The sequence below is a fragment of the Chelonia mydas genome, chromosome 4 (assembly GCF_015237465.2).
Source record: "Chelonia mydas isolate rCheMyd1 chromosome 4, rCheMyd1.pri.v2, whole genome shotgun sequence".
NCBI lineage: Eukaryota > Metazoa > Chordata > Testudines > Cheloniidae > Chelonia > Chelonia mydas.
In genome coordinates this window covers 70684323-70706874 of record NC_057852.1, presented here as the reverse complement: position 1 = coordinate 70706874, position 22552 = coordinate 70684323, and the positions used below count along the sequence as shown (strand labels likewise).

At 42.9% G+C, this 22552-nt stretch overlaps 1 long non-coding RNA gene across 3 annotated transcripts in view; it reads right to left on the bottom strand.

Annotated features, from left to right (window-relative positions):
- The window catches only part of LOC122465702, a 54643-nt gene extending 38575 nt beyond the window's left edge, over positions 1-16068 (bottom strand). For all 3 annotated transcript variants that reach the window (XR_006290719.1, XR_006290721.1, XR_006290720.1), the window contains exon 1: positions 14427-16068. This is a non-coding gene — a long non-coding RNA (uncharacterized LOC122465702). The remainder of the gene's footprint in view (positions 1-14426) is intronic.
- Positions 16069-22552: the final 6484 nt, after the last annotated feature.

The window sequence follows — 22552 nt, the reverse complement described above, 5'->3', positions numbered from 1 at the left end:
GAGAGAGTCTGGGAGCCAGAGGGACATGGAGGATTCGTTAGATCAAGGAACCATTAGATCACATCTCAAAAGGAGACTGGGGACCAGTGGGGCAGAGGGAGGAAGTGAGGGGAAACCAATCTGATGAGGAGCCAAGCTGCAGGGGGAGAACAGAGACTGGCTGGGCAAAGAGACGGAGTTGCAGAGCGGGTGGGCGGGAAAGGCGTGGGGGGGAAGATGATTGGATGAGGAACCCAGAGAGAAACTACCCCAATGGTTCCCAGTCCCAAACATAGGGAGGAGGCTGGGGGGGCACGACACAGATTGAACAATCAATGAGCAGCCAGGGTGCGGGGGGACTAGCTGTGAGGAGTGAAGGAAGGACTGGGAGTGGCAGGAACAGGGCAGAAAGGGTCAAATTTGGGAGGAAAATGGGCTGCAGTGTCTTTTCCCACTAGAGAACACTCTCCTCCAAAGCCTGGACTAGATCTCAAGATTCTGGAGTCTCACCCTTCCTCTCCTGTCAACAGACATGTCACACACCCTAGCAGTGTGCATCTCCCAAATAGGTCATGAGTGCTGGTTCACAGAGAGGATTATAAACCTACTAACTGATAGGTGTAAATCAAATGGCAGAGGTCTGAGGTGGATCTACAGATTCTAACCCTGCTCTCTCTACCGATGTGTGTGTCAGTATGATGCTGTGTGATAGGCTTTTGGGGCTTTTTACAGTTTGATTATTAAAATCCAGAAGTTACTCAAAGTTTAGATTTAAAGTAACAGAAGAGCCTCTGAAGGTACTACATGCCCTGACTCACCATTTATACAATAATATTCCAGCAACATGACTTTAATTGTGGTGTTTTGAAAACTTAAAAATCACTTTAATTCTATGGGGGCGGTTTTGCAGGCACCGGGCACTGTAGGGAAGCATTCAATCAGTCAGTTTGTAGCAAGAAGCCTAGAGTAAGGTGGGTGAGTTGTACCTCTGTTTTAAGGAGCAGCCCACTTTGTCTGATAGAATTTAGAATAATACACAAACTCAAAGAAATATACTAGTGTTGCATTGCTACCTTCCAGCAAGAGTATTTGATGTTTTTATTTAATTTCTGTTTCACAGAATACATACAAACAAAAAACGGTGACCCTGTCAGCAAGAACTCAGCCAGCCAGACACCTGCAAAGCCTCCTTCCTACCCCTTTGTCATTGTGGGAAGAACACTCCAAAAACCCTTTCAAACTGATGTAACTGGTAATGTGTCTAGATAGCCATCAAATTCAGGGTATTTTGGATCAAGAAGGGGAGCAAGTTCCAGAATCTTACAGCTCTCTTGGAAACCAGCTGCCCTTTTAAAAAAAATAATAATAATGAGAGGCATTCAGTTTGGGAGCCCCTGCTGACCACAGTATGACACAGGAAGAGAGAATTGTTCAGATATGCCAGTCCCAGGCCATTCCACTCAGACTACTAGAGGCAGAGTTGCAAACTTCACCTATCACTTCAGTAACAGCCTACATGAAACTTGGAGGGAGGAGCACAGGTTGCAGGAAGGAAGAGTCTGAGGAAGGCACCTGTAGTCAGTCTGTCTGCATATGACTGGAATACTAGCTGCCCTTGCAGTCTCTATAAATAGTTTTTAATAAAGAGCCAGTTTAATTTTAGAAACATGGAGTCCTCTCCAGTTATTATCAACACACAGTAGTACATCAAACACTTTAGCTACAGGTCCCTTTCCTGCACTTACCAGTTGTGCATGGTCAGATCGCTCAGAAAACACTGGGTTACTAATGATGCAGCAGAATTCTCAGAGAAACTGTCTTTCCCAATAGCATCCTATCTTTGCTAGGATCCACATAACTTAAAGCTCAGAGCTGGAACAAGCTAGGTATCGGGAGGGCAGGATCTGAATGAACAAAATGTAGATTTTGCTGGAACCCACACCTTTCTCCTTCATTAAGCACCCTTTGTTCCCTTCTTTTCATGAGCTGTGGAACATGTGCAGAGCTGGCATTCCTCAGCTCTGTCTGGTCAGGATCCAGGCAGTAGCACTCCCAAACATTCATCACTTCCCCAAGAATATTTTACCCACTTTGTCCCCTAAAAAAAACCCCTTTAAAAGGTTTTACTACACTTTACTACACTTTAAAAGGTAGATAACTAGGGGAGGGAAATATTCTCCACAAGGGTGAAAGTTTACAATCAACAGGAATTTGTGAAATTCACAAAGTGCTGCCAAGGGACATCTGTCAAACTTCAAAATGGTGGAGAGGAATTTTGTCATCAATTAAAGTATGAATGCCAGTGGCCCAGTCTCACTTTGCAATTAATACAGCCAGTTGAAAAACTGTCTGTGGAAAGGGACAGAAAATATTTTAACTGACTTTTTTCCACACTGGTAAAGCCTCTATAAATCTGGCCTGAAGTCCTTCAAATCAGTTAGAATATCAAGGTTAAAAGCACAAGTGACCAGCAGCAAACCTATAGTGGGGAAACAATGCATTTTAAAAGACTTTTTTTTTTTTTTTTTTTTACTTTTACTGAAATGTTACTTAACCAAGAATAACTACTACTAAGATTTATATCTGCCTTCTAGAGAAGGTCCTGCTATAGAGGGCCGCTGTACAAGCACAAAGTCATGTTGTATAACTACAGTCTTATTCATAGACTGAAAGAACTGGGCTGAGCATAGCTAGGATGCAAAATTACAGTGTACAATAAAGTAGCTAGCACATTTATAAGAAATTATGGTTAAAAAGAACCCTATGTTAATTATAAGGGCCATGTACACAGAACATCTATTGATGAGAACGGACACATCAACGGCAGAATTACCCTACACATCATTTGGTACTTTCCAGTGGTGGAATTTTAGGGGGGAGAAGTGTGAATTGTACATATACTGCAAACAGACACAAATCACACATGTACCCCTGGGGAGATGGAACTGTATGCCTGGTCTTTCAGGTCCAAAATCACCAAGTCTGGATTAGTTAATTAATAAGTACCTACATGTAATATCACACTTTTTATCCACAGACCTCAACATACTTAAAGGAAAACTCTTCGCTGAAAACAATAGCATCTAACATCCTCTTTTTGACCTAGCAACTAGAGAGCAGCATCATTCACTCACACAAAGCCAGTACATTAAAGGACAGAGGTCTCAAGAAACTGGAGTGCTTGACAAATGGCAACTCAGAAAAGAATTTGGAGTCCAAAGAAAAGGCAAGAAGTGCAGCATTCAAGCGCCTCAGATCCTCCAACACCATTTTGGGCCCTCCGTATGAGGGTGCTGCCTGGCCTCCTTTAGCCTATCAGCATGGCTGCCTTAGGGATTCTACTGCTATTGGTTCCTCTGTATATCTGCTTATTTGAAGTTGGTGGGGTATGGAGTGAATATTAACCCAGCTGAGTAACATTAGCTTCTGTGGACATCTGCCCATTTCTGAGGAGACCAGCATCTATTCAGATTTCCCCCCAACAATCTCTGTGCAGCCCTGCCTCTTCATACCTTGGAGCAGATAGAATCAGAAAGCTCTATGTGATGAGGGGATTTTCCCCATCTGACACATAAAAAGGTTCATTTGAAGCTATAATGAAAGAAGAAACCAATGACAAAATGTTGACAGGAAGAAACCTGGAAGGCAATGATAGAGTAACACTGACAGCTAGTCTAGTATTGAGAAGCACACCAAGAGACATGAAGTTACTCACACTACAGGGAGCGAACAGTCCCTCCCTTCAAGGCTCTTGGAACATTGTGTTCTTTCTGGGCCCTTCATTACCACAAATATGCTGTGAAACTTTTGGGAGTTCAGAAGAGCTGGAGAGACTGATTTATGAGGAGAGAGATTAAAAGAGATCAATAAGTGGATCTTGGCTAAATGACAGCTACAGAGTGGGGAGGGGATGCGAATCTATGAATATTTGAAAGGTGTAAACACTAAGGAGAGAGGGTTTATTTAGTGTGGCACACAAGGGTACAATTAGAAGTAATTAAATGAAATCCAGAATGGCAAAATGTAGGCTGAGAAGCTTCCTGACTGAGATCTACTGGCCTGTGGAATAATTTTATCCTGAAAACAGCCTCACTCGGCACATTTCAAACTAAGGAGGATAAAACTTTCGTAAATGTACAGTGGGGAACAATTCTACATTGGCAGAAAGATGGACTAGCTGACCTAATTGGTCTTTTCAATCTTTAGGTCCTCTGACTCACAATAAATCACTAAGCCCTGGTCTACACTATGAGTTTAGGTCGAATTTAGCAGCGTTCAATCAATTTAATCCTGCACCTGTTCACACAACGAAGCCATTTTTGTCAACTTAAAGGGATCTTAATATCGATTTCTGTACTCCTCTCCAGTGGGGGATTAGCGCTGAAATCAACATCACCAGGTCGAATTTGGGGTAGTGTGGACGCAATTTGACGGCATTGGCTTCTGGGAGCTATCCCAGAGTGCTCCATTATGACCACTCTGGACAGCACTTTCAACTCAGATGCACTAGCCAGGTACACAGGAAAAGCCCCAGGAACTTTTGCATTTCATTTCCTGTTTGTCCAGTGTGGCGAGCTCATCAGCACAGGTGTCCATGCAGTCCCAGAATCGCAAAAGAGCTCCAGCATGGACCGAATGGGCGGTATTGGATCTGATCGCTGTATGTGGAGACGAATCTGTGCTATCAGAACTCAGTTCCAAAAGACGAAATGCCAAAATATTTGTAAAAATCTCCAAGGGCATGATGGACAGAGGCTATAACAGGGACCCGCAGCAGTGCCGCATGAAAATTAAGGAGCTCAGGCAAGCCCACCAAAAAACCAAAGAGGCGAACGGCCACTCCGGGTCAGAGCCCCAGACATGCTGCTTCTGTGATGAGCTGCATGCAATTCTGAGGGGGGGTCCCCTACCACTACCCCACCTCTGTCCGTGGACACCTGCAAAGGGGGAGTCTCATGCAACAGGGATGAGAATTTTGGGGTCTAGGAGGAGGAGGATAGCGCACAGCAGGCAAGCAGAGAAACCGTTCTCCCCGACAGCCAGGAACTGTTTATCACCCTGGAGCCAATACCCTCCCAAGGTGGGCTCCCAGACTATGAAGCCGGAGAAGGCACCTCTGGTGAGTGTACCTTTGTAAATATAATACATGGATTAAAAGCAAGTGTGTTTAATCATTAATTTCCTCTGAAGACTTGGGATGCATTCGCAGCCAGTACAGCTACTGGAAAAGTCTGTTAACATGTCTGGGGATGGAGTGGGAATCCTCCAGGGACATCTCCATGAAGCTCTCCTGGAGGTACTTCCAAAGCCTTTGCAAAAGGTTTCTGGGGAGGGCAGCCTTATTGAGTCCTCCATGGTAGGACACTTTACCATGCCAGGCCAGTAGCATGTAGTCCGGAATCATTGCATAACAAAGCATGGCAGCGTATGGTCCCAGTGTTTGCTGGCATTCAAGCAATATCCGTTCTTTATCTCTCTGTGTTATCCTCAGGAGAGTGATCATCCCAGAGAATTGGGGGGCGGGGTTAGCTGGGTTTGTGCTGCACGTTAACCCAAAAACCGCAGCCCCCCCTTTTAAATCGCCAACCCAACGGGTTCTTGATATGGGAAAGGAGGGCGCTGCTTTTTTAAACCATTCCCACAAGTTATGAATGTTGAAGAAGCCAAAAGACTGTGGCTTACCATGGCTGCCTGCAAGCTGAACTCTGTTGCCTGGTCCTGTGTGTGTGATCTCTCCCAACAAACCGGCAGGCCCTCAATATAAGAGGCAAAATGCGACCTTGTACCGAAAGCACATGTGCTATGTCATGTTAACAGCTTGGTTCACCGTGAAAGAGTCTACCCATTGTTCTCTAAAATGTGTCTTTTTAAATACTACTCTCTTTTTTTCCTCCCACAGCTGCAAATGTTTCAACACTCCCCCTATCATCTCCGTCTCAGAGGCCAGCGCAGATAAGAAGGCAAAAAAAACCACACTTGCAATGAAATGTTCTCTGAGCTCATGCAGTCCTCCCGCACAGAAAGAGCTCAGCAGAATGCATGGAGGCAAACAATGTCAGAGTTCAGGAAAGCAGAAAATGAACATGAGGACAGGAGGGACGAGCGAGACAAGAGGTGGCTGGAGCAAGATGAAAGGAGGCAGGATGCAAAGCTGAGGCTACTGGGGGATCAAACGATATGCTCCGGTGTCTGGTGGAGCAGCAGGAAAGGCATGAGTGCACTAGCCAGGTAGGCAGTAAAAGCCCCGGGAACTTTTAAATTTCCTGTTTGGTCACCATCAGCACAGGTGACCATCAGCACAGTCCACTATCACAGGTGACCATGCAGAGTCCACCATCGCAAGAGACCACGCAGTCCCAGATTTGCAGATGAGCTCCAGCATGGTCCGAATGGGAGGTACTGGATCTCATTGCATGTTGGGGAGATGAATCTGTTATGGCAGAACTACATTCCAAGAAAAGGAACGCAAATACATACGCTAAAGTCTCCAGGGCCATGACGGAAAGAGGCTACTCCAGGGACACAGAACAGTGTCGTACAAAAATCAAGGAGCTCAGGCAAGTGTACCAAAAAGCCAGGGAGGCGAATGGGTGCTCTGGGTAACAGCCCCATACATGCCGCTTCTGGCGTGAGCTGCATGCAATTATGCGGGATGATGACACCACTACCCCACCACTGTCCATGGACACCTGCAAGGAGGGAGTAGCACAGAGCGAGGAGGATGAGTTTTTGGAGGACGAAGAGGAGGAGGAGGAGGAGGAGAGTGCACAGGTGGCAAGTGGGGAATCTGTTTTCCCCCCAGCCAGGAACTATTCTTAACGCTGGAGCCAATAGCCTCCCCCTACTCCCAAAGCATGCTCCCGGACCATGACCCTGGAGAAGGCACTTCTGGTGAGTGAGAGCTTGATCGGAGCCACGCAGTAGGGGGTGGGGGGAAACCCAGCCGTGCTGGGCTGTTCGCGTTTAGTTTAAAGGGCTCATCCCTGCTCAGAGCCTCATCAGAGCCCCACAGTGTGTGTGTGGGGGGGGGGGCGGTGAAGCGATCATCCCAGAGATCTTGCAGGCTGCCTGCAAGCTGAATTCTGTTGCCCGGCTGCATGTGATGGCTTACTCACACCAAAGTGGCAGGCACTTCAGTATAAGAGGCAAAATGAGATCTTGTACAGAAGGAACATGTGCTGTGTACTATGAATTGCCTGTTTCACTGAGAAAGAGTGTCCCCTTTGTTCTCTAAAATGTATCTTTTAAAATACTACCCTCCCTTTTTCTCCTCCTGCAGCAGGTGCAAATGTTTCAATGCGGCCCCCATCTACTCCGTCTCAGAGACTGGTCCAGATTAGAAGGCGGAAAAAACAAACTCGGGACGACATGTTTGCCGAGCTCATTCAGTCCTCCCGCACTGATAGGGCCCAGTTGAATGCGTGGAGGCAAACAATTGCAGAGTCGCATAAAGCGTTACATGAATATGAAGAGAGGAGGGACATGCGCGATGAGAGCAGGCAGGATGCTATGGTCAAGCTCATGGGGGAATAAACTGACATGCTCCATAAACTGTGGATCTAATGTGGGAAAGGCAGCAAGACCACAGACTGCCGCTGCAGCCCCTGAATAACCGCCCTCCCTCCTCCCCAATTTCCATAGCCTCCTCACCCAGATGCCCAAGAACATGGAGCGTGGGGGAGGAGGCTACGGGGACCCACACAGTCAACCCCAGATGGGGAGGGATAGCTCAGGAGGTCGAGCATTGGCCTGCTAAACCCAGGGTTGTAAGCTCAATCCTTGAGGGGGCCATTTAGGGATCAGGGAAAAAATTGGGGATTGGTCCTGCTTTAAGCATGGGGTTGGACTAGATGACCTCCTGAGGTCCTTTCCAACCCTGATATTCTATGATTGTACAAGTAGCAGAAAGCTGGCATATCCTAAATTTTGATTTGGTTTCTGGATTTGTCCTTCCCTCCTCCTCCACATGCCTAGCCCAATACCCTCCCTCCCCCATCTAGCTTCTGATTTCTCTCAATGTTTTGTGCAACAAATAATAAAGAACGAATATTTTTAAACAATTGTGACTTTATTTCCTTTCGATATATATATAGGGGGCGAGTAACTTTAAGAGAAACAAACACAACTCTCACACCGTACCCTGGCCAGTAATGAAACTGGCTTTCAAAGCTTCTCTGATGTGCAGCGCTCCCTGCTGCACTCTTCTATTCGCCATGTTCTCTGGCTGGGAGAAACTGGCCGCCAGGCGAGTTGCCTCAACCTCCCACCGCGCCATAAACGTCTCCCCCTTACTCTCACAGATATTGTGGAGCACACAACAAGCAGCTATTACACTTGGAATATTTGTTGTGTTGAGATCTAACCGAGTCAGTAAACTGCGCCAGCACACTTTCAAACATCCAAATGCACATTCTACCACCATTCTGCACTTGTTCAGCCTATAGTTGAACTGCTCCTTACTACTGTCCAGGGTGCTGGTGTACGGCTTCATGAGCCATGGCATTAAGGGGTAGGCTGGGTCCCCAAGGATAACTAGAGGCATTTCAACATCCCCAACAGTATTTTTCTGGACTGGGAAGTAAGTTCCTTCCTGCAGCTGTTCAAACAGACCAGAATTCCTGAAGATGCGAGCGTCATGCACCTTTCCCAGCCATCCCATGTTGATGTCGGTGAAACGTCTTTTGTGATCCACCAGTGCTTGCAGCACCATGGAAAAGTACCCCTTGCGGTTTATGCACTGGCCGCCCCAGTGTTCCGGAGCCAAGATAGGGATATGCGTTCTGTCTATCGCCCCGCAGCAGTTAGGGAACCCCAGCACATTAAAGCCATCCACAATGGTCTGCACATTTCCCAAAGCCACTACCCTTGATAGAAGCTGGTCAATGATTGTGCTGGCTACTTGCAGCACAGCAGTCCCCACAGTAGATTTCCCCAATCCAAACAGATTCCCGACTGACCAGTAGCTGTTGGGCGTTGCAGGCTTCCACAGGGCTATGGCCACTAGCTTCTCAACTGTGAGGGCTGCTCTCATCCTGGTGTCTTTGTGCTTCAGGGCAGGGGATAGCAAGTCACAAAGTTCCATGAAAGTGGCCCTACGCATATGAAAGTTTCTCAGCCACTGGGAATCATCCCATACCTGCAACACTATGTGGTCCCACCAGTCTGTGAGTGTTTCCCAGGCCCAGAATCAGCGTTCCACAGCATAAACCTGGCCCAACAGCACCATGATCTCCCAATTGCCACATGCCGTGCCATCTGTGTCCATGTCGTCATCAGTATAGTAATCGCGCTGTCGTCGCTTCCTTGCCTGGTTTTGCAGGTACTGCACATACTGCTGGATAATGCGCGAGATATTTACAATGGTCAAAACTGCAGCGGAGAGCTGATTGGACTCCATGGCTATGGCGCCTGCATGGGTAATCCTTGAAAAAGGGTGCGAAACGAAGGAGAGCAGAATGGCAGCGGAAGCTGTGCTGTTTGGTTCACGGTAGCCGAACAAAGGCTGAAAATGGTTGTCTTCTGTGGCTTTCACGGAGGTGGGAGCCCAGGACAGACAACATGGAGAAGCTCGGAAGTGTGGCAATAGTGGGAGAGCAGAGTTGGCGGCGGAAGCTGTGCTGCTCGGTTCACAATGGCCGAGCAGAGTTGGCAGCGGAAGCGTTCGATGAGGAAGAGAAAGAGTAGATAGTAGAGATTACATAGGAAAATGAGAGGTGGATTCATAGTAGCAGGAGAGCAGCGGTGCACCGTCTGCTGAAAGCAGTACGGCATCTGCACGCCAAAAAGGTGCGAAACGATTGTCTGCTGAAGCTTTCTGACGACACACACCCAGAAACACCAGCAAGAATGTTTGTACTCCATCATGCACTGGGAGCTTAACCCAGAATTCCAATGGGTGGCGGGGACTGCAGGAACTGTGGGATAGCTACCCACAGTGCACCGCTCCGACATTCAATGCTAGCCTTGGTACTGTGGACGCAATCCGCTGAATTCACATGCTTTAGTGGGGACACAGAAGACCGAATGTATAAAATAGCTTCCGAAAATTTGAATAGAATAATTTCAAAATAATTTTGTACTGTAGACGTACCCTTAGTCTTAGTGGTCCTACAGTTCATGGGTGTACTGCCACTTGAGTTTAGCTCTGAAGGAATAGCAAAATTTGCACCACTCCTTTAGCTGTAAAATGATGATTAGTGATGTGCTTGAGACCCAATAAGATGGCCCAAGTGGGGATAGTAGGTGGTATCCAACGAGCCAGGCATTTACACAGAGCCACAGATCTCCCATACCAATTCTGACCATCATGATTTTTCATTGTTCTCAGAAGTATCATATCTAGAAGGATTTTTCTGAGATTACAAAAGTTTAGGCCAATAGCTTTGCCCCAAACTGTATTTCTTTTTGTAGACACAGTATCTGATGCAGTCATAATGCCAGTACCATAGGTCAAACAGACAAATTTCCAAAACTAGCCAGGGGACATGTAGCTTATTTTAAACTACGTAAGCTTTTCAAGGAAGGAACTTTTGTAATTTCGTCCTGAATAACCCTCAGCAATTGCTGTCAATTAACAGATAAATAATGATCTTGTACACTACACTAAGTAGCAAGATACATCTGCTATGTTTCCCAAAGTAAAATATTTTATTCACAGTTATAGCTTCTATGGTTTTTAATAGGACATTTCCAGAGTGGTTTCCTTAATCAAACTTGAAGTTTACTGGAATCTAATTTAGATTATTAGGTCCCATTCCTTCCCTAATTTACATATAAATATTGTTCTCTTTAAAACATACCATAAAGTTACCTTAAATAAGTAGTCAAATGGGAAAGACTGGAGTAGTCTGAGTAATCTAAGAGATAAAACAATTACTGCTGCCACAGTTCTGTTCCACTAATTGTCTTCGCTTCTTAAACACTTAAGAGAAGGTCCAAAGTTTCAATGCAAACATGTGTTTGCACGTGTGTATGCTCTGTTGAATAGAATATGACAGATCTAGTGAACTGATTGTCAGTATGCAACTGTCTCACCTTTCCTAGATTGAAACTTCCTAAATCAAGAGTAAGGGTTATGCCTTGCAGTGTCATTTTGTCACTCCTCCATTATTCCCATGTCAGCGGGAACAGTAGAAGAATCTGACTAACAGAACAGACATTGCATTAGGATAGGATCTTTTCTTATATGATCCATGAGGTGGTCTTAATGCTGTTAAAAAGGGATGTGAAGGAGATAGTATGATGGGATAACATGATTTTGGTAATTAATTGATCTTTAAATATTCATGGTAAATAGGCCTAATGGCCTGTGATGGGATGTTAGATGGGGTGGGATCTGAGTTACCCAGGAAAGAATTTTCTGTAGTATCTGGCTGGTGAATCTTGCCCATATGCTCAGGGTTTATGCTGATCACCTTATTTGGGGTCGGGAAGGAATTTTCCTCCAGGGCAGATTGGAAGAGGCCCTGGAGGTTTTTCGCCTTCCTCTGTAGCATGGGGCACGGGTCACTTGCTGGAGGATTCTCTGCTCCTTGAAGTCTTTAAACCACGATTTGAGGACTTCAATAGCTCAGACATAGGTGAGAGGTTTTTCGCAGGAGTGGGTTGGTGAGATTCTGTGGCCTGCATTGTGCAGGAGGTCGGACTAGATGATCCTAATGGTCCCTTCTGACCTTACTATCTATGAATCTATATAATCATAAAGAATATAAACTGGTGTGTTGTCACGGTCAAAAAGAAACGACCCTGAGGCTTACAAAAACACAAGAGGGCAGGGAGAGGGAGATTCAAAATACAAATCCAAAACAAAAAAGAAATAAGTTCTGTAAAAAAAAAAAAAAAAGCAGCATTTTATATCTGACATGGCCTGAAAAGACACTGACATGGGAGTGTGCTTCTCTTCTCCTAATGAAGTCTGTTCTCTTAGTTAAAAAACTGCATTGATTTCTGTTTAACTGTATTCCAGCTCGCTTGTGTGCCTCCCCCTCCCTCTCATTCATATATATAAAACACACACATGCACACCCTTTACAGAAAAATGATTTGATATAAATAAAGTATATAAATAAATACAAATAAAATGTTTTTTCTGTAAAGACTTCTTTTAATGAAACAATATTATCTGAAACAATTTTACAGGTTATCACCAAACCTTTCTTCCAAATTGTTTTACTATATTTTTGTCATCTAAATTTCCTGTCTACAGAAAGCTAGACAACGGATTACATTTTGCATATGAAAAAGTCTGCAAAAAAGACATGGAGTTCTAATTTTGTTCAGAAGAAATGTGAAACATCTTTGGGTAAAGAATATTCCAGTACCTGATCCATGCAAGCCCTCTTCTGCATATAGTGATGCAAGCCTCTTCAAGTTATATGTCCGGGATATTTAAAAACAGTTTAGATCATGACAATCTGCTGAGTTCTATGGACTTGTGACATCTTTCCAAAGTGATGTTTTGACATTGAAATGACTGGCAATAATATCTCCCTTGAAGAATGTGCATGTACTTTATTTAGTGAAAAAAAATAAGTTTCTCAGCCATAGTTACAGTATTTTACTGTAAGTCTGTTCTACTCAAGGGGTCTGTTAATAGTGTTCCAATATGCTAAGGGGCTGTTATAAAGAGGACTGTGATCAATTCTGCATGGCCTTTGAAGGCAGAATAAGATGTAATGGGCTTGCTCTGGAGCAAGAGAGATTAGGTATCAATCCATGTGGTAAAGTTAAATAGCAGTATATGCAAAAGGGAACCACTTTTATACAGTGTAATTACTTTGTGGAACTCACTGCTGTAGGACATCAGTGAAGCAAATAATTTAATAAAATTCAAGAAAAGCATAAGATAGGTATATGAATTAAATGGCTAAAACCTGAGGTCTTCATCTCAATTTCTACTCTTATAGAAAACAAAAACTGGGATTTGCATGAGTAGGGACATCAGGATTTGGACCAAGAACAATACCATCTAACTATACAGGATACAATTAAATTATACAAACTATTAAGCCTGATGTTTTAGTGGTTTAGGGCATATATTGACCACCATCCTGAACCAGAAAAAAATAAAATATTCCACCCACTACTGCCTGCACCTCCACCAGGGTAAGTATTGAACAGTTAAGTGAATTACTTGGGGTTGGCAATATGCCCTCCTCTGAAGCTTTAGTATAAGCTATTGTCACTAAGCTGTTGGAGTACAGTGACCACTGGGCTGTTCCATCGTGGCTGTTGATTTTGTTTTATCGAGAGTGACTCAAGAGAGCCAATACGTCCTCCTTTCCAGCTCACTCTAGTGAGAATGTGGAGTGTGAAAGGAAACAATTGTTTTCATGATGTCACTTTTCTAAAAAGAGTGAGAGGGCTAGGGGACAGAGAAGGTTGCATTGGAAGAAAGGTTGTGATCAAGGGGGTCTGCCCACGTTTGAATTTGCGTACTCTTGGTATGTTGTCTTCATGCAACTTGCCCAGAGGTGTAGAAAAAGAAAATCATGGGGAAAAAAGTCATTGTGAGCATTATCAGCATCTGACTTGCCCAGGGTGGAAGAGATAGTAGAGAGCAAAGCAGATCTCAGTATCTTTTGTTTTGTATGACTGGGGTTATTCACCCAGTGTACAATTTGTTCAGACATAGGAAATAGAAGATGAGCAATAACAGTGGTGCCTTCTCGCAAATCTAATTACTTTGGAGAGCACCAGGCCAGGAAGTTTATTGAAATATAAAAAAGACAAACTTTACACTATATCTTGAACATCTCATTTCTAAAGACCAATTAAGGCTCACATATAATCCCTTATCAGGTATAAGTAACCATGCTGTGTTATACCAGCCTGAATCCAGTTTTTCAAGGTTACACTTTTCACCACACCTGCTAAACATTTCGAGTCCTTTCCTTCAAGGACAGCGCATCCAAGGCCGTAGATACAGGCTATAAATCTAGTTTATATTCCTTCACTCCCACAACAAATGTCACAGTCTCCTTCAATCTGACCCAGAGATGCATACAACAATGTGTATGTTAACACAGTAACCAGACAATGCGCAATTATTTACTAGTGTCATCCCGATCACCACTAAAATTCTTATGACTGTCACCAACAAATGAACTAGTTTCCTCCTTAAGGTCCCAGTTCTGCAACCCTTACAGTGAGTATCATTTCAGTGGAACTACCTGCATGAATAAGTAAACTCACTGACTAATAGTGCAGAATTATTTTAGGTCAGATGGGCTTCATACTGCAATGCTTTTTTAATTAAAATTTCTTCATTCTTTACTATGTTGATTTTTTACATTTTATAACGTAAAAATCAGTACAAATTTTAAAATATTCTGCAAAAAACTATTGTTCACATCCTTCCAGGACACTGAAAAAATAGCTAGAAAGTCCAGGGTAAAGAAAGCATAGGCTACTGTACCAAATAGCAAGAAACCTACTTATCAGCTCACCTTACCTCTTGGTGAGCGAAGATTGCTTGACCCATTCCAACACTTCTATCCTTTGTAGTGTCAGCTCTTGCATCTGTGACAGATTCAACAACAGATGTAGCCTCTTAATTTTTACAACTGCTTAATGCTAAGATCTAAAATCAAACTGCCTAAACATTTCTGTGAAATCCTTTACCACTCAGAACACAACAATAGATTTCTGGTCCTTTAAGCATGCAGTGTAATCGTTCTTAAATGACCACTTAAGAGACCAACAGCTGTCAGTTGCTTAAATGAGCGATTCTCTAACTAAAGATTGATCAAAAATCATACTGAAGTTTTACAGATACCTTAAAGTGGTTGCTTGATACAGAGGGTTGCCTACTAAGGTGCTCATTGGTATATAGTGACTCTATACCTAAGTTTTCTTAGACATAGGCTCAGGGCCAGATTTTTTAAAGGTATGTAGGCCTTCAGATGCTGATAGGATTTTCAAAATGCCAAGGCACCTATCTCCCATGGAAATCAATGGGAGTTGTATGCCTAAGTACCTTTAAAAATCTGTCCCTCTGTGTTACTGTGTAACTTCATACCCATTTTTAGAGTAGCATTTATTTTCAGCAATGTCTCTTTTCAAAGTTTACCTATCATTAATATGGACAACTGTCTGCCAGGAATGGTGCAAGACCATTGATGACAAAGCAAAAAACTTTGTCCCACTACTAGCCTCTGAACCATTCAGTCCTTCAAATGTAGTTCTTCATGGAGGGCTATAAACCCTAGTCAGCCATCTCTTCAGGTTACTGAAAAAAGATGTGCACAAACATAAATCAAGTATTACTAAGCTGTGTGCTTACCATTGTCATTAAATAGCATTGATATCCATTACATCTTTTCCTCATTTGTCTATTTTGATCCCAGTCTTACACTGTAATCAGCATGGGAGGACTGCTGAATCTGCACAAAGCCCTGCTGAAATCAATAGGACTTCCTCATACACAGGCAGCAGTCTGACCCCAGGGATCACAGTGCAGAATCAGTGGCTTGGATTGTAAGCTCTTCAGGGCAGAAGTCTTCTATTCATAGCTGTCTTAAGAGTGCCTACTACAGTCTGCTCTGAATAGGATTTTATATGTAATAAATTAATGTGTGTAAGGTAGTAAATAATAAGTCAGGCCAAACATCTTACAAATACTTAAAATTACTTTTTGAAGAATTCAGAATTATCAGATAAACCATGTCAATACACAAAAGGCTGAAAAAATCTAGCCATTAAGTCCCTGATCCAACAAAGCAATTAAGTATGTGTATAACTTTAAGCATGAGTAGACTCACTGAGCTGAATGGGATTACTTACATACTTAAAATTTATACTGCATTGGACCATAAAGTCTAAGAAGAGTTTTTTATTGTGTTATGTTTGTAATGAAAAAAATGAATGACGTTGCCTTGGTCATATAAGCCTCAACCCATCCTGCAATCCTTATACATGCAAAATATGCACAGAAGTTCAATGAGACTGTCTAGGACATGTACAAAGAATCAGAACTGGAAGGGACCTCGAGAGGTCATCTAGTCCAGTCCCCTGCACTCAAGGCAGGACTAAGTATTATCTAGGTGACTACATACTACCTAAAAAGCCACAGTACGCAGGTAAAACTTTAGCTATTTTCAAGGACCACGCACATAGGTCTGACAAACCATAATTTATAATTTGTGTGAAAAGAGGATTTAGAGGGGAGAAATTGTTCAGTCTTAAAATTTTGATCTAAGCGGCCCTAAGAAGATGCTTTCCTGTTAAGTCATTTTTTTCTGATTAGCTACAAAAGCCATTGTTTGAATCCAAGTGTAACCTTGTGGTTATGGCCCTGGGATAAAACTTGAGACTCAAGTCTCAGCTCTACAAGTGTTTTATGACTTATGCATGGGGCCAGACCAAATGATCCTAATGGTAACAGGTTTTGATACCAGAAGGGACCATTATGTTGCTCATCCACACACATAATGGAACTGAAGACGCATTTAGGAGGGGGCAAGCGTGTGGATGAGCAACATACAGCTGCAAGCACAAAAGCTTTTCTATGACCTTTTCCAATACTGGTCTTATTATTAGGTACTGTTCAATTAGGCATCCATTTTTTTGCAGCATAATGAATCAGGCTCTTTTCTGAAAGACATACAACAATATTTGTCTTACTCAGTTGCATGTTTAGAGTATATCATTTGAAAATGTATCACACATTGCTTAGCATAGGTCCATGGTTTAGGGACCTAATTATGTTGAATGCGCATTATCATACAATTAGATGTCCATGCCCTCAGACCTAGCATTTACTTATTTCTCTACGCTCATTTATGCACTTAATAGACCCTAAACCTGGTGAGAAGAGCTTTTCAGAGCCTGCTCTAAAACAGAGTCCACACCCTTTGGAGTCATATATTCACTCCTTCAGGGAATCTGACAATCAAAGGATAGCAAGTCTCAGCTCAAGCCCTCTCTCCAGGCTTGTCTGCTCCTGGGGTTCCTCCATCCAGACTGCTTAGCCTACTCCGCAGATACTCAACTCCAGACAGCCACTCACCACCTTTATTCCAACAGGATAGAGTGAGCTACTTGTATTAGAGAGTGTGCAGAATCCACTAAATCCATTCCCAGTGGGAACACCACATTTTAAACAGGATGGGGTGAGTCAGGCAAATATTGCCAGCCTGTTACAAGTCTTTGAATACTATCTATAGAAGGTGCTAAAATGCATGGCAAATGTAATTTCATGCACAGTTACATTAGCAATTGCTATTTATTTTAGATGTGCATCTGCTTGATAATGTAGCCACTGGAAGAGACTGCCTAGGTTTATTAAGCTGTGCTTGCAAAGCCAACTCTTCCAGAAGAAGTTGCTCTCCATTCTGTCCTCCATGGTGTTTATGGATGGAGTTGGTTTATATTTCATAAAGGCAGCATACAGTTTCCAAATTTATATTGTGCTGATTTTACACTCTACAATACTTCTTAAAAAGCATGCAAGGCAGCTTCTGTTTTGGAGTGAAAGCAGATGTTCTGGAGGAAGACAAGATTAGTAAAGAGCTCAAATGCCAAAAACTTTCATTTTTAATTCTAGGAAGCTTAATTGCAAGGGTCTTGCTCCAACCTATTTTTCTGTTCAAGTACACTAAAAAGTTAGTAGAAATGACCTTAGAATCAATCATTTATATAAAGAAAATAGATTGAATGGAGGGTGAGATGAAAGCGGATCACACAGACCGTCAATGGAATAAATAGTAATAGAACTCAGGTATTCTTGAGTCCCTGTCCAGCACCCTATACAATACCTCTGTGTCTGTAATTTTTAAGAAGTTGAAGATCCTCTGTCATTTAGTATTGGAGATGGCAACAGAAACTAGCACTAACGTTGAAATGACAAGTTTTATTAGTCCTGCAGAATACATGCTAAATCACTAGTCTCCTTGTAAACCGTAGCAGTGAGTTTGTGGATGAGAGCAGGCCATATGTCATTTTTGTGAAAATTATTATTTGTTTGTGATCCTCATAATGGTTTATTGACTTATCCCTGGCTTCACTTTACTTCCATTATCTGAGGAAACTATTTTCTTATAAGTTACTGGTAAATGAGTTTTTGAATAACGAGGACTTGGGGAGAGATGGGGGAGGAAGTTAGAGAAAGCCGGGGGAATAATTGAAGAGGTTCATAATGCATGCTGGTTTTCTTCCCAAAAACAACAACTGCTGAATTTCCTGTCTTCTGTCTGTGCTGGAGAAAATAAACAAAGCCCCACTGTGTAGTGTTAAGATATTATTACGCTTATAAGAAGTGGCAGAGCAGCTGCTAGACTCATTAAATTAAAGACAGTAGCAAAATTTGATGGATCCTAATTTGTACAATGATGAGTTCTGAATAAATTGCTAAATGTCCCTCTCTGTGTTGGTTATGTTTTTTACTGCAGTTCCTCATTCCTTCCTTAATCTCAGGGTAGACATGTTACACCAAGGAGTCCAGATAATTGCCACCCTAGGAAATGGGGTTATGGGCCTGACTAAATTCAGACTATTTTATATTTTATGGAAAGCACTCTCTAAAGGGGGGGGATTTTCACTCCCAAATGCATTTCATGTGTCATGCCTAAATAACATTTCCTGTTCATAAGAAAATATTTTTCCTGCAGTATTTGTAGTTTGCCTTCTAACACAGCTTGGATGTAGGAGTGCATGAATTTCTTCTATTGTATATGACAAGTTAGGGAAAGTTGCTCATTTGCCAATTTAAAATACTGGGATTCTGATCATGCTGTTGAAAGAGTGGAAAAAAGTTGTGAAATGTATTTACAGAGTCATGCAAAACAATCTGCTGATCATCCCTGACTACATGATTATTTTTCAGTGCTCTAAAGTGTGGTGGGTGCTGTATAAAGAGACATGAGTTGAAATCCTGACTCCCCTGAAGTCAATGGCAAACTCCCTGTCAAGGTTCCTTCCCCACTTTGAACTCTAGGGTACAGATGTGGGGACTTGCATGAAAGACCCCCTAAGCTTATTCTTACCAACTTAGGTTAAAAGCTGCCACCACCAAAGTGTTACCCAAAGAACAGGGGAAGTGCCCACTTGGAAATGTCTCCCCCGCAAAATATCCCCCCCAAGCACTACACCCCCTTTCCTGGGGAAGGCTTGATAAAAATCCTCACCAATTTGTACAGGTGAACACAGTCCCAAACCCTTGGATCTTAAGAACAATGAAAAAACAACCAGGTTCTTAAAAGAGAATTTTAATTAAAGAAAAAGGTAAAAGAATCACCTCTGTAAAATCAGGATGCTAAATACCTTACAGGGTAATCAGATTCAAAACAGAGAATCCCTCTAGGCAAAACCTTAAGTTACAAAAAGACACAAAAACAGGAATATCCATTCCATTCAGCACAGCTTATTTTATCAGCCATTTAAACAAAACAGAATCTAACGCATATCTAACTAGATTGCTTACTGACTTTTTACAGGAGTTCTGACCTGCATTCCTGCTCTGGTCCCAGCAAAAATGTCACACAGACAGAGATACTCTATACATGTACTCCTGTTCCCTGGGTGCAATAAGAAAATGGGGGCATCATCCGCACCTACATGCTAGACAAACAGGGCATAGGACTGTTGCCAACCCTGTTGTAAAATCACACTGCTTTATGACAATATATGTCAACAAAGACTTGCTGATACCTCTAAGGATTAGGATGACAAGCAGTCGGTGCACTGTAGATTGCACAAGAATGGGAATAAGATGAAAGTACCAATCCTTTGACTTTTGGGGGAAATAAATCTCCCCATTCATATTTCATTGCCAGCAAGTGAGACATTGACTGAATAAGTCAATTAAAATTAAACTTCAAAAAAGTTCTTAGAAATGCCAAAACACCACCACAAAAGATGCCAATCAACAATGAGCCTCATGATCTCTCTCGCATTATAAATATTCAGTAATATCAGAGGGAATTAAAACAGTTTTGTTGCTAAGTAAGACAGGAAGACTAGAAACTCTGGGCTGCATATTTCTGAGACAAAGTGGAATAATGCAGTTAATGCAATAGAGACCAGATTAGGTTTGCCTCATATTGTAAGCAGTTATAATCTATGATCAGTACAGAAAATGAATTTACAGGTTTGATACATTACATGCTCAGACATTATAAATATTCTATAATTATAATGGGTCATTCATTTAAGGCTCTGAAGCTCCGGTTTAGGGATCTGGGGTTTAAAACCCTTTGCCAGGAGGTAGGAAAGTAAGCCACATGGAATGGTCTGAACCAGGAACAGTTTAGAATTTTCTGCCAGTGAATCCAATTTCCTTCAACTTATTAAGACTTTCCCTCAATCTAAACAAGCCATTGTTTGCAAAGCTTTTATAGACAAGCTGGGGAAGCATATTTGGAAAACAAAGGACATGTCAATTGTGGGCGACATGAATGAACTCCTCGAAATAACAGCGGTGTCTTGAGATTACATTAAAAGGTATGTGAGCTGGCTGTAAAGCATCCCCATAAAAATGATGCTTCAGCCTCTATTCACCATGTCTGACTGGCTTCCCAAGCTTGAGAAGTTTCATTTTAACTCTTAAATACTACTTTTACACAGCTGGGTAGAGGAAAGAGACGCGGGAGAGAAGATTCACATGTAGCTGGAACCTAGCTAGTTAACAATATGGCTCAAAACAAAAGCATCCAGCAGAGGAAGGAAATCTGTTGACAAAATTTCCTAGTCTACAGTCCCACCACTAAGACTTGAAACTTGATAATACAGGACTGGCTGGTTAGCAATGACAACTGTTGAAAAAACTGGCCTACGAGACTATTTCAGCTTCCTTCTGGCCACTGAATCTATGCTGCTACACATGAATTAGGGATGGGAGAAATCAACCAGAAATCATTTCATAGGTGTAAGAACTGCACTCTCTCTATAGAGATGGGCCCATGCCAAATCCCTGAATCCAATGTAGGATCCAAGCTTTGCATCTCAGGCCTATTATATGAATTGCATATGGTACAAGAGGCCTTGAAGAAGAAAGAAGGAGGTGTTAGTACCAGATAGTAAATATTAACCTTTTTAGTCTTTTACTGCATATTAAAATCATTCTCATTAACTACTCTTTCAGAATCTTTTACAATATTAACAAGGAACATGTCTGAGTTCTAAGGCCCAGAGCATTGGTTCTTAACCTGCGAGTGACCTGTATTCAGGAATTTAATGTGGTTGAGTGTTGGGATATAGCTAATTATCCTCAGCATCTAAGGTCTGAGGGAATCCAGGGAAAAGACCTCCCTCAAACTAATAAATGATGTCTCTGCAGAAGCATGTTATAAACAGAACTAGGTGATTAATAAGAAACACTTGTTAATGCAGGTGGGTTCTGTAATGGATGAAATAATGACCCATTGAAAGGTGTTTAAATCATAACATGTTGGTTATCATAGCTTTTAGTAATAAGAATGGAATTAAAGATTCCTTTTTGCTCAATCAGGTAAACGGAGGGTCATAAAAAAATATGACTTAGGAAAACAACACAAACTTAGAGGGGGAAAACTCTTTTCCCCATTTTTCACATAAAAATGCATGTGTTACCCCCTATAAATGAGAAGTCTCGGAAGTCAGGGTGGGGAATGCAGAGTGCCAGCATCCTGCTGTCTATGTCTACACTGCAGTTAGATACCATGGTTTACCTAAGGTAGCCAGGCGGCTGGTTTTCCACCAGAATGCCCAGTCAAAAAGGGACCTTTGCAGCTCTGGTCAGCAGAGCTGACCAGGCCACAAAAAGTCCAGTTGGCCACAGCAGCCACCTCCACGTAACTCCTGGAAGCGGCTAGCATGTCCCTTTGGCGCTAGGTGCAGGGACGGCCAGAGGGGTGGCTTCACACACTGCCCCTGCCTGAGCCGCAGGTGCCACCCCGAGTGTCAGCTCCACAGCACCCATTGGCCAGAAACCTGAGAAGCGCCACCTGGAGTGTGCACCCCAAATCCCCTCCTACACCCCCATCTCCTGCCCCAACCCTGAGCCCCCTCCTGCACCCCAACTCCCTCCCAGATCCTGCAACCCGTCCTGCACCCCAAACCCCTCACCCCCGGAGTTCTCACCCCCTCCTTCAACTGCAAATGACCTGGTCAACTGACTTGGCTTGCAGGACTGTAAAATTGCAGTGTAGCTGTTCAGGCCTGGGCTGGAGTCCAAACTCTGGGATCTCACAAGGGGGAGAAAAAACTCAAGCCCAGGCTCCAACCCAAGCCAGAACAACTACACAGAAGTTTTACAGACCTGCAGCCGTGCCTGAGTCAGCAGCTCGAGCCAGCAGCTCTTGTGCCATGGTCATTTATTCCAGTGTAGATGTGCCCCTAGTGGACTGCAAGGTTATTACATGCTTTACAAGATCTGGTCAACTGCTCACAAGATGTGATAGGGCTACACTCAGATACTATAGCTGGCAGATTACTCTCTCTGCCAGATATTTGATGTAACAGTACCACAGAGCCTGCTGACCATCTCTAGCAGGCTGCATCTGCCCCACTTCTATCAAAATAGGAAGTGGAGGCGGGGTTTGGGGGGAGGACAACAATAAACCCAGCTCACTTGCCACAGTTATGATGAAAGCCTTGT